This window comes from Oratosquilla oratoria, chromosome 34, assembly GCF_046742065.1.
Source record: "Oratosquilla oratoria isolate Oo_2021 chromosome 34, ASM4674206v1, whole genome shotgun sequence".
Classification (NCBI taxonomy): Eukaryota; Metazoa; Arthropoda; class Malacostraca; order Stomatopoda; family Squillidae; genus Oratosquilla; species Oratosquilla oratoria.
This window is the reverse complement of record NC_134810.1, coordinates 40,710,323-40,723,515: the sequence shown is the minus strand read 5'-3', so window position 1 is coordinate 40,723,515 and position 13,193 is coordinate 40,710,323.

Here is a 13,193-nt window from a genome sequence, read left to right as displayed (position 1 = left end):
AAAGGCTTATGGCAGGGTAGACAGGAAGGCACTGTGGGAGGTATTGCAGATCTGTGGGATAGGAGGAAAGCTTTTAGGAGCTGTCAAGAGTTTTTACGGGAGTAGTAGAGCATGCAGAATTAGAAATGGAGAGTGAATGGTTTGAGGTAAAGGTGGGACTTCATCAGGGATGTGTTATGTTGCCCTGGCTGTTCAACTTATACATGGATGAGGTGGTGTGAGAGGTAAATGCAAGGGTGGTGGGTCAGGGATTGGAGATGTTTAAAGAAAATGGAGAAAAGTGGGAGGTGCGCCAGTTGTTGTTTGTGGATGACACTGCTTGTAGCAGGATCAGAGGAGGGATTGAGGAAGTTGGTGACAGCGTTTGGGAGAGTGTGTGAAAGAGGAAAGTTGAAGATAGATGTGGATAAAAGTAAGGTGGTGAGATGTACAAGGGGTGAAAGTGGCAACACACTGGAAATGAGCATTGAGGGAGAGCGACTGGAGGAAGTGGATAGTTTTAGCTACTTAGATGCGAATGTGGCAGGAAAGGGAGGAGTGGAGGTGGAGGTAGAATGCAGATTGAGAGAAGCGAGTAAATGCCTTGGTGGATTAAAAAGTGTAATGAGGAATAGACATTTGGGAATGGATGCTAAGAGGAGATTGTATGAAGGAGTGATTGTGCCAACAGCTCTGTATGGGGCAGAAACATGGAACATAAGAGAGGAAGAGAGAAGGAGTTTGAATGTGTTTGAGATGAGGTGTCTGAGAAGTATGATGGGGGTTACTAGGCTGGATAGAGTGAGAAATGAGGAGGTGAGAAGGAGAACGGGGGTGGTAAGGAAGCTGGGAGATAGGGTGGATGAAAGAGTGTTGGGATGGTTTGGACACATGGAAAGAATGAGAGAAGAAAGACTAGTAAAAGAGGTATGGAAGGCAGATGTGGAGGGAGTGAACATGAGGGGGTGACCTACTAGGATGAGATGGATGGATGGGGTGAAAGGGGCTTTGGGGAAGAGGGGAATGTCTGTCGAGGAAGGATGGGAGAGGACAGAAGACGGGTGAATGGAAAATGGTTATATATGTATGATGTGATGCATGAGGTGGAATGGATGGGGGGCGAGGTAGTATGTACGAGAAAAATTTGACGCAGCCCGAAGGGATTTTTCTCCGTATTCTCCTTTTCTGGATGAGGGGATGGAGAGGGGGGTTGCCAATTTAATGAAGTGGCCTTGCTGTGTCTTGCGACACTGCTTCTGACCCAGGGCAGTGGACAAAATGCAGGGATGACCCATCATCCAGGTGCCAAGATAAGAGGGAGGGTAGAGGGTGGAGAGGAGTGGAGTGTATTGGGGATAGAATGAGTGGGAATGGTTTTTATGCCTTTGTTTTTTGGATACCTCCCTTGTAAGGGGGAAAAAGCCTTTGGTATATGTATATACAAAGTCCTCTGTAAGGGGCACCTGTCCTTGCCTCCTGATAAGGGGGAGTTTGTGATGTTAAATTGAATGGTCACTTTTCTTTTGACAGGAAAAACTCACAAATTGATCATAGCAGAAGCAGTGTGAATTACATCCAATTCCTGTTTTCAATTTGAATTCTGGGAACTTTAATCATCATACATACCTTCTTACAAAATATATAACCTGCACTCATACTCTAAGAATCATATCAAGATTCCTTATTTGTTCAGTATCATATGAGTGTTTGTCTTTTGCAAAATATATAGACATTTCTTGACATATTTTTTTAACTGAAGTTTTGTAAAATACATAGACATTTCTAGACATTTTTTTAAACTGAAGTTTTGTAACAAATATATTCTGGCACAATCAGCTTACAAAATTTGGTCACAAGTTTTTTTTTTTATAAGGATTACCTAAACACTGAGCAAATAAACTTCATTTTGTGTTTATTCTTCAAAATAAAAAGTATATTGATAAGAGATTATTCATAATTGTAAATGAGCATACATATGTATTACAAGTGAGCCACTGATAATTTCTCACAGTAATAGTTGCATACAAAAGGTTATTTTCAAAATCACAAAAATAAAACCAATTAATATAAACCATAATATAATCAGTAATTAAAAACATTCTCAAATGTAATTATATTTTCCAATTTTACAACCATATATCAAGGTCTTGGGCAAAGTAAATAATACTTATGAGTAAATCATAACATGATGAGATGTAGCTGAAACAGGATGATAATAAATATATTAACAGAATACAAAATATAACAAGAATTATAACAGTTACATAGACATTCAATAAAAAGGACATGACAGAAAAAGGTATACAAGCTAAACCAATATGCAGAAGAATTATGACAAACTAAAATATGAACATGTTATGATGCTATATCAAATCTAAATATAATTTTGGTTTACCAATACAGAATTCTAACATAATTGTTATAGATGGACACAACTTATCTGGATATTCTGATATAATCAAATAATCATCCAAGTCATTTATATTTTGATTAAAAAGGAACAAATATTTGATTCATAATATCTGATGGGCTGTTTATCTCGTTTATTGGTGAGGAGAGAAAAAGTACAAAGTTTCTGAAAGTTTAAATATTAGACTTACCAGCCCAACACATTTTTTATTGATTTCATATCTTGTTTTACAAATATTTGTAATGTTAAAATTAAACTAACTTGTATAGCATAGGAGGGACTTTTTTTTAATAGTCTTGACCACTTTCATTTAGGTCAGTGAAATTTGTCACCCTCCTTCCCTTATCTGCAGTCATCCTTTGATTTTGCTCCCCATACTGTTCGCATCACTACTAGTTTTCTTTACTTTTTAGTAGTGATTCAATTCTAAAACATTAATTCTGGTTAATACCTGCCTATTTTATTCACCAAGAGAGTATATGATATGATACAATTTTCATAACCACAAAATAGTTTTCTATGAGAGGAAAAAAGGCATTTAATGTTTGCTTTAAACATTTCTCTATGCAGTATGTGTATATATATATATATATATATATATATATATATATATATATATATACATATATATATATATATATATATATCATATATATATATATATATATATACATATATATATATATATATATATATACACATACACACACACATATTCTATATATGTGTGTGTGTGTGTATGTGTATATGTATACACGAGTATATATATATATATATATATATATATATATATATATATATATATATATATATATATATATATATATATATATATATATATATGTGTGTGGTGGCTAGTTGTGAACTTCTTTTGAGTATTTTCTATGTGGCTTACTATTGACTTGTTCCTCATTGAAAGGAGGCTTATGACTTCTTTCAAAGGAGAGCAGGTCCATAGTAAGGAATATGGAAAATACTCTTAAGAAATTAATAAGTGCACAACTAGCCTCTTCTTTCAATGAGGTATGCATAAGAGAAAATCCCCTGTCCATATATACCATTAATATATATATATATATATATATATATATATATATATATATATATAAAAGGGGGGTGGGGGATAAAAATTCTGAAGCCCTTGATTATGATCTGTTATCATGGTCTTATTCTTTATGTATACATACATAGAAGAATATCTGGTGCAATATGAATAAAATATTTGCTTTCAGCAGCTGCTATGCCAAATTTTGAGCCTATAACTTTACTAACTTGGTAGCATGCAAGATATTTTTTCTACTACTTATCTAAATATACCAGAAGCCCTTTCCCTCCCATCTCACCACTTCATGGGTGAAAGGTCATCAATGTTCCCTGCCACCCTGTTTGGGTCAAGAGCAATGCAGCAAGGCAGAGCATCTTCACCATAGGGGTCATTGGCCAGTGCTGCATTACATCCATAAGTTCCTAATATCGTGCCTACCCCTACTCCCTACATTTTTTATGTGGTGTTCTACGGGGAGGAGTTTTGTTCCTGTATGCAAGTATCCAATTGGGGCAGTTTTATAATGACGGACCCTTTATCCATCCACTCAAAACAGTCTATCAAGTAGACTCGAACATCCCTTTGGACAGCAGCATCCTTCCATCCATTTACACCCTCCCTCTAATCACTATCTTTTGCACTCTCTCTTCACTGGTTGACACACGTTCTTCATACGCAAAAGCCCTATCCACCTCAGTCTTGGTTCTTCTCTCAAGTTCCCTACCTCCATTTCTGCTTTTCACACTCTTAGCTAGCCTATCCTCATTCATTTTCTCCACGTGCTCAAACCCCATAAGCATTCTTTGTTGAAAACTGAAGGGTTAGTATATGAAGATGCAAGAAAGGAAATTGAAATAATAAATGAGAGGTTGCAGTCAGTACTCAATATGGATGAGTAATCCAAGTTTGGAGAAAAGGGTGAAGAAAATGAAGACATAAACATAACAGTGGAGGATGTGCAGGGGCAGGCTGGCCATAGGGCATTTGGGCAATGCCTGGTGGGCCAGTACATGGGCCAGCTTGGCTTGGAAATTTTTGTATTTTTCTAAGCTTACGTGCTTTTTTGTGTTATCCTCGGCATTTGTAATTGTTATTTCGAACTATGTGTTCTTTTCATTATCTGCACTTCATGTGTACTGATTCAATGCCAAATAAATTAATTTCAATTCTACTTTTCAATAGATATTATAGATATGACCTAAAATAGTCAATTACGTCCCTACATAGGCCTTAAAATACCCCTAAAATTGCTTTAACCACTTTGCTTGCCACTCTCCCCCTCTTATGGGGCTGCTCTGAGTGAAAAATGCCCGGGTCGCTTTAACATCCCAGTCTGCCCCCGGGTATGTGCATTGTTTAAATTACTCAAGAAATTGGAAGCGAGGAAGGTTTCAGAGTCAGATGGGATCTCAAGTTGTATACTGAAAAAGTGTACAGAATAATTTGTGGATAAGGTAATTCAATTTATAGCATGTTCACTAGAATAAGGTAAGGTGATATTGGACTGGAAAACTTCAAATGTGGTAGCAGTATTCACAAGAGTAAATAGGAATTACTGCTAAATTATATTGGCTTTGATCAGTTTAGAAAGTACAAGTAAAAAAAAAAAAACACTCACCCATTCCATCCCTATCACACTCCACTCCTCTCCCTCTTATCTTAGCACCTCCTGGATGACAGGTCATCCCTGCATCTTGTCCATTGCCCTGGGTCAGAAGCAGTGTCGCAAGACACAGCACATCCACAGAACGGCAGCTTCATTAAATTGGCAAGCCCCCCCTTACCGTAAAAGTAATAGATGAATGAATTATCTGGAGCAGAAAGGAATCTTGATTGAGAACCAATTTGTGTTTAGAAAAGGAGTCTTCAGTAGTTGATGTTATGCATGAGAAAGAAGGATGGATGGATTGTGTATACCTAAATTTGGAAAAGGCATTTGGCAAAGTGTCATACAGAAGATTTATAAGGAAGTTGGAAAATGTAGGAGGCATTAAAAGGCACACATTAAAATGGGTGACATTTTAAGTGATAGATCTATGAAAACTCAGACAGGAAAATGTGATTAGTGGAGTACCAGTGCTCAGTTTTGGGATCTGTAATGCTGAGATGATGAATGGAATAAATAGCTACAAAAACTTATTTGATGATAATATGAAGATTATGAAGGAAGTGAAGAACAAAGAGGATTGCAAACTGCAACAGGAAGACCTAGACAAGGTTTACAAAAGGAGCCAGGAATAAAAATTAATGTCAATATAAAGAAATGTAAATGAATTGAGAGAGAGAGAGAAAGAGACCAATGAAATGTAAAATTAATTAACAGAGAGGGCAAAGGAGGAAAGATATTCGGAATTTCAATCAGTGATGGTCTATTACCAAAAAGTCATATGGAGAAAGAAAGGGAAAGAGAAAGAGGGGGAGAGAGAGAGAGAGAGAGAGAGAGAGAGAGAGAGAGAGAGAGAGAGAGAGAGAGAGAGAGAGAGAAACAGAGAGTGAGGAAGAGATGAAGACCATCCATGTTCATAATCTCTTAAATTATACTAATGGTTCTTAAACCTTGTCCCAAGGCACCCATATACTATGCAGAATACCTTCCATCTCTACTAGAACTGATTATTACTACAACACACAACACTGCACATCAATGTTCTTTACAACCCTACAATCTAGACACTACAAAACTTACAAAGCTACTGATACAATCTATGCAATGACTCCCAAGTACTCAACACAGAATATTAAAACCTGCAGGGAATTCCCCTTTCCCAATCTGTGTTAAAGTAAGCCCCAGCACACTTCCCCTTTCCCAATCTGTGTTAAAGTAATCCTCTGAACACCAAGTGTAATGAGGTAAACAAATGGGTTGCTACCTACAACTGTGCTGCACACAAAATGACAGATAACATTGAAGTATAAGGCATGCATTTCACCTTAAATTTGATCTCCTGCACATTGATCATCATCAGGAAGGTGTCCTTTAAATGAAGACACAGAACACATTACTTTACGCTATCCTACATTTACTCCTATTGACAGCAAAATCTCTCCAATGAATGACCTAAGGGCTAATCCTGTGGCTGTGACCAATTTTTGGGGGCCACAAATCTCCAGTGACACAAACCTAGGGCACTGAATTGCTTGAATGTCCTCTGTGTTCACTTGCACCATCACTACTTTCAGCCCAATGCAGTTAAGCTGCCCAAGAAGAACATTGTCTATACTGTTCACCCTAACAGTCTCAGGTCTGTGATGTTTTCTCAGCTGTTCAGACCTTTCCTCTCCCATGCTGAGATGGAGAGGCAACCCAATCACCTTCATGGGGCAATATTGGAAGCACACCTGACTGCTTACCAAATTTCCTACATTGTGTGCTGGTTTATGATTGACCGAGTTCTCTTACTTGTTAACTTGTCTGCTGTCTTGGATACTGATCTATCTCACAGGTATACAATAAGGGCTAGGTAGCTGGGAAGACATTCATTGCAAGCTTCAGCCTACCTCTGACCTCAGCCTTCACTCTGCCTATAGGCTTCCACTTGCTTTGGCTTCTAGTAGGTCTACCTTCTTAAAGGTACAACCATTAGGATGAACAGTGGTCCCTGGTATCTAAAGGGAAGTGGCATCCATGTGGATTTATTACAACCAGTCTGTGGCCCAACAGTGCATGTGCATACTGCATGACTGCTGTAGTCTATGATCCCAATTCCTTGTATGGAGTAATGACTGGATAAGTTTTATGATGTTATTATTTTTTGGGATGATAACAATCCTAAGGATCTGAGTTATGTAACATTCTCTCATGATTAAAGACTAATCTTCACTTAACCACTATGGTACAATGATGCCTAAGTGTCATGGGGCGCAAGTGGGTACACGATGATGCCAGCCTTGGTGTCTTGATATATATATATATTTTTGAGTTATATATGAATTATCTCCAGATTCTGTGAACTGGTTTGATCACATTTTCTGGGTTTATTATTACTCAGTAAAAGAGAATGAGCAATACAGCAGTGACTTTACATTTTAAATTATGAGTAGTGTGACTCATTGTACATATGGCAGCCAATGCTGTGCACAAGAATTTGATTCATACTGAAGTGGTTAGAATGCTGACCACTTTTAATTTCACCTATCCCTCCTTTTTTTTTTTTTTTACCAGCTCTATGACTCCACCTCTTCAGTGCAATAATGTCCCATAGATTAATGCACCATTTACCACTGTTCACAGGATTTCTTATTAAACTTTCCTTGTATTCTTGTTGCCCTTTTTCTTAAGCCTATTACAGACTAACCAGCTGTTTCTCTAACTTGTCTTGACAATCAAAGTTAATTACTAAAATCATTATCACTATATTTGCCACTGAATGGTAACTACAGCTCCATGGAACACAATATGGACAAAGTAATACTTTAGCTACCAAACTACCCTAAGACACTAGAACACAGCCATCCCAACCATATAAACCCTGATAGGTATTGGCATATACATATACAATTCACATTTTAGAGATGGGCCATTACAAAACAAAGGCAATTTATCACATGCAACAAGCCCCCATGGAAATACTAAATATACCACCCTGTATACTTCATTTACGAGTCCTGTAGCTATTAAGTGCAACTGTTGTAAATCAACATCTGTTGTACAAGTTGCAAAACTATCATTGGATTATACAATTTTTTTTTTCAACCCCCCTCACACTAAATAAATGCATTAGTTTTTAATCCATCTGTTAAATATCTTGTGAAAGAAAGTTCACAATCTACCTATTCAGAAGACAATGGATATAAAGGTTGTGGTCTGCGAATCTACTTTTCCTCATCTAAAATCTGATACATTTCCAATGAAAACTTTTCTCTATGAATTAAAAAATATATAAATATAATGAAATTAAACAATGCATTTGTGCACTGTTTTATCTTTCAAACGAAGACATTTTTGACTTAAAACTACATCAAATGTATGGAATGGCCAATTGCCTTGTTTGATCTCTAGGTAATGCACTTGTGCAGTGATTTACCTTTCAAATGAAGACATTTTGACTTGGAACTTCATCAAATGTGTGGAGGGTCTAATCACATAGTTTGATTTCTAGGTAGTACCCTGCCCGCTAGTATTGTGTGGTTATTTCATGACTAACTACAAATTGTTCACTACAGTATCCTACTTCTTCCATCTTACTTCCTTTTATGGCATCCTCTACATTCTAACTTTGGCCTCTGAAATTGATTAATTATGGCAAATAGATGTTTCCTATAATATATGCTGATGTATCTACCTACAACTTACAAAACAAGGGGGGATCTAGCAAACTGATTTTCAGTCCATATAGTCAACATATGGACCTTCAAAACTTAAAGTATGGTGAAAAAAATGTTTTACATTAAAAAATTGTTGCCTTGAGCACTAGGTGAGACTTGCAGCCCCACAGTAGCTAACAATGGTACTCGGACCCTCCTACTGATCTCTCTGGGAAGAAACTCTGGACGCCTGTGTTGTATTAGTGTGGAATTGATTTTATGCCACCAGCATTAAAACTGTTGTCAGCTCCCCATGTTTTATTTTTTTATTTATTTATTTTTTTTTTTGAGGGGCAGATGCTTAGTCAGGCAGCTTCACAGTCTATCTTGCAGAATCACCACATGCATGTTCTTGTTATTGGTCCCCGAGACATTTTATATTTTTCATGCTAATACATCTATATAGAATCAATGGTTACAAAAATAATTATTTCAAATAAATTTGATTTTTGGCAACAATTTCACACACTAGACATTCCCAATAGAACTAATTACACTCTAAGCCAGTGACACATAAACATTCCTTTACTAATACAACACAATGTCTCCCCCAAGACATATATGAAAGGACCAAAGGACCACTGCCAGATGCTGTGGAGGCTGGAAGTTTCCAATCAATGAAATATGAGTCAACAAGTTTTACCTACTTCCCTCCCTTCCATTCTTCAAAGCAACCAGAGGTCTTTAGATCATACCCAATCCAACCATATACTGTAGTAAGAACTTTAAAATTTTTACTGCTCATACATTAGAGTACTGCATATCATCACCTCAGACAAGGACTAGTGAGCCATAATTAAAAAAAAATATGATCTTCCTTAATTATATATATATAATATATATATATATATATACACACACACACACATTTCATACATATACCAAGGGCTTTTACCACCTTCCTAGGGAGGTAGCCAAAGTCAAAAGGCATAATTCCACTCCTATCCACCACCCCTCCCTCTCTCCCTCTCATCTTGGCTCCTCCTGGGTGACGGGTCATCCCTGCATCCTGCCTAATACACTGGGCAATTAAATGTCACTACCACAAAATATCACCCATGAACACATGATCAAAGTTCCTAACAATGTCTAGTGACACAGTACAAAAGTTATATGACCAAAGAAGACATCATAATACTTATATTGGACAATCTATAATGTCATTTTGATAATATACACCTTATTTCAGAACCTACAGGTGGGGGGATGGGGAGTGAGGTAGTATGTGTGAGAAAAATTTGACGCAGCCCAAAGGGATTTCTCCCCATCTTCTCCTTTTCCGATTTAATGAAGTGGTCTTGCTGTGGATGTGCTGTGTCATGCGACACAGCCTCTGACCCAGGGCAGTTGACAAGATGCAGGGATGACCAATCATCCAGGAGGTGCCAAGATAAGAGGGAGGGTGGAGGGGAGTGGAGTGTATTATGGATGGAAATGGTGGGAATTGTTTTAATGCCTTTTTCTTTTTGGCTACCTCCCTTGTAAGGGGGAAAAAGACTTTGGTATATGTATGTATTTCAGAACCCTCACTTCCTTACCAATATACTGAAATGGCTTATCCATTATGTTCACTCATATCAAGTTAGATTTTGGACATCCTAGTTCTGACCAAAAATCCTAAACATGGAGTATGTTGTCAATAATGTCTTCATTCTTATACAAGGATGTATTCTCCTCAACACACACATCCAAGGTACCTCTCATAGTGAGCATCATATGTGGATTTAGCATATAAACTAAAAATTAAATACATTTATCTGGCAAATGATAAATACAAAATTGATGAATAAATACCAAAGTTCCTGTGTGAAGCAAAATTATGAATAAATCACCATGAATTTGATCATGATGGTCAAAACAGTTTTTGATGTAAATTTGACGAAAGCAAGTTTAAACTCCATACTGAGTACATAGCATGGAAGTCTAACCTTATCAGCTAATGGCATGAACAAACAAGTAACATTGTTCTTAAAAATGCAGGTAATACAATAGAGGAAGAAACCTACACCAGTGGCATTTCAATGCCAACAATTCTGTCAATCAAGTTTTCATCACTAATGAAGCAATTGTTTTCAAAGTAATACAGGGGCTACCAATAAAACATAGGATCGAAAGCACTTTTCGATCTCCATCATCCGAGGAATTAGAATTTTTAGCACAAGACATGCAATGATAGTTTTCTGCTTGTGTGTATATCCCTGTACACATATTCTGCTTCATCAATGAATCACATCACACTGACATATGTTGATATTTAACCCTAAGTTGCCTACTGATTACCCTATGGAGATTAAAATTATCTGGCATTTACAAGAGTAAAATCTTTAACCATGCCAAATTTGGAACAAAACCATACTGTACAGGGCTAATCAAGACAGACTAATTGAGGTAGTCATTTATCCTGTATGACCTCAACAAGTTCCAATGGTGGGGGACCAAAGATTTGTGGTTCTACCAGATGAAAGTCAAGAGAATTACATGACAAATAAAACTTGTTTATTCCAGTTTGTTTTGCCTTCTTCTTTACAAATGTCATATTGGTATTGAAAAAATATTTTATAGTGTAGCTCAAATGTCCAGTAGTGCTTGTCTGTTGCTCAATTGTCAATAGTCCAAATGTTCATTTATTGTACCATCCAAACCTAGAAACCCATTACATGTTCCCTATTCAGCAATATACTCTAAATCAAACTGAAAAATGAATGCATTTCATAAATATATATTATGGAAATAAAGATATAGAGAGACAGAATGGTTGGTAGGTGCTATAAGGAAACTCAGTATGTGCAGAACCACTTTATTCTCTAACATTTTGACACTTGGGCAAAATGCTAGTGAATAAAATTCTCTTGTACACCCTGAGACTCTTTACACCATGGGTTCTCAAAGTGGAGTCTGCAGACACTTAGAAGTCCACGGCACTTTGACAGGAGGTTTGACAGAGCCATCTGGCGACAAACGTGGAATGTGAACCACCAGCAGTATATACCCAGTGGCCGTCAGAAGTGTATGTATTATGAGTCATCTGATGAATTTTTTTATCTTTGTGTATTGATTACTTCTGTAATTATTTCTTATTTTCATTTGTGTTTGTGCATGTCCCTCTTCTGTGGTAACCAGCTATGTGAGCCAGTCATCTGTTTATTATCTGTCATAAAAGGGATTCTTGGTAGAAAAAAGTTTGAGAAACCCTGCTCTACACTACCTACCAACCTGTAAGATATGTATGTGTTTGTGAGTTATCCCTTCCCAAGAGAACCAACAAACCTAATCCTTGGAAGTCCCCATAAAGAACATGATCTTGTACTGTTTGTGTTATCAAATGTCTATAACAGGGAACTTACTTAGCCATTATTCTGGGGTGTCCCCACACTTTGATGACTGGAATTGGTAATCAAGGATCTTAGCCTAATTCTTACAACAGGAGAGGGATTGGTGATGATTATTTCTCTGCTGCTCATCTCCAAAACCCACCAACACCATCATTTGCACCTGGGGATGCAAGTCTAGACACCTGGTCTTAAATATCTCTATCAACTTCTGCTATCTTGCAACTACTTTTTCACAAGAATTGCTGATATGAGAATATTTTTCTTTCTTCATACTAGCTGGTGACATAGATGCAGTTCCATTCATATTAGTCCAATATTTTTTCTGGAGAGATCTACGGACTTCCATGAGACCTGTTGCTGGCCACTCTTGGATTATAGGTTTATACTCAATTTAGACAATCAAGTGAACACGAACATGATTCTACTACTGTTATTACTGTAGGTTAAAGTGAAAGTTGCCGGGTTTCAGTCCCGATATCAATCTTCTCAAAGACTCTCCTCAGAACGTCAGCCGAGGCAAGCCTCATCTCCTCACTGTGGTGCCCAGTCATGGCAGTAACCTCCGTAATAAACAGCTTAAGCTCACATGCCTGGGTGTGGCTCGATCTGTTTACCTCTGAATACGAGGTCAACGTGCTACCACTGTACTAGCCAGGTATGTTCATACATGTGGAACTCCTCTATTACTCTTCTTGTTTTTTGGTACCGACATACCAACTTCAATGAGTCCTACTTCATCTCTTCCATACAATGACACCTACGTAGGTGTCACGAGGCATGAATGTGTACATGAGGTTGCCAGCAGGCATCAGTGTCTTGAATATAATGATTTTGTAGTGGGTTAGGGCGTCGTTACTTGAGGCGAAGGTCGAAGGAAAGGCGGTTTGAGTCCTGCCAGCGGCGAAGTTGAACTCAGAGCATGGTTCATTAAATTCCACACTACAAAGGCCTCTGTAAGGGGCACCGTCCTAGCCTCCATATAGAGGGAAAGTTTGTGACATTAAACCATATCATCATCATCATCATCAGTTGTAGCTGAGTGACCCCCGAATTCTGTGAACTGGCTAGATCCCAATTTCTGTGTTTATTATTACTCAGTGAAAGAGAATGAATAATACAGCAG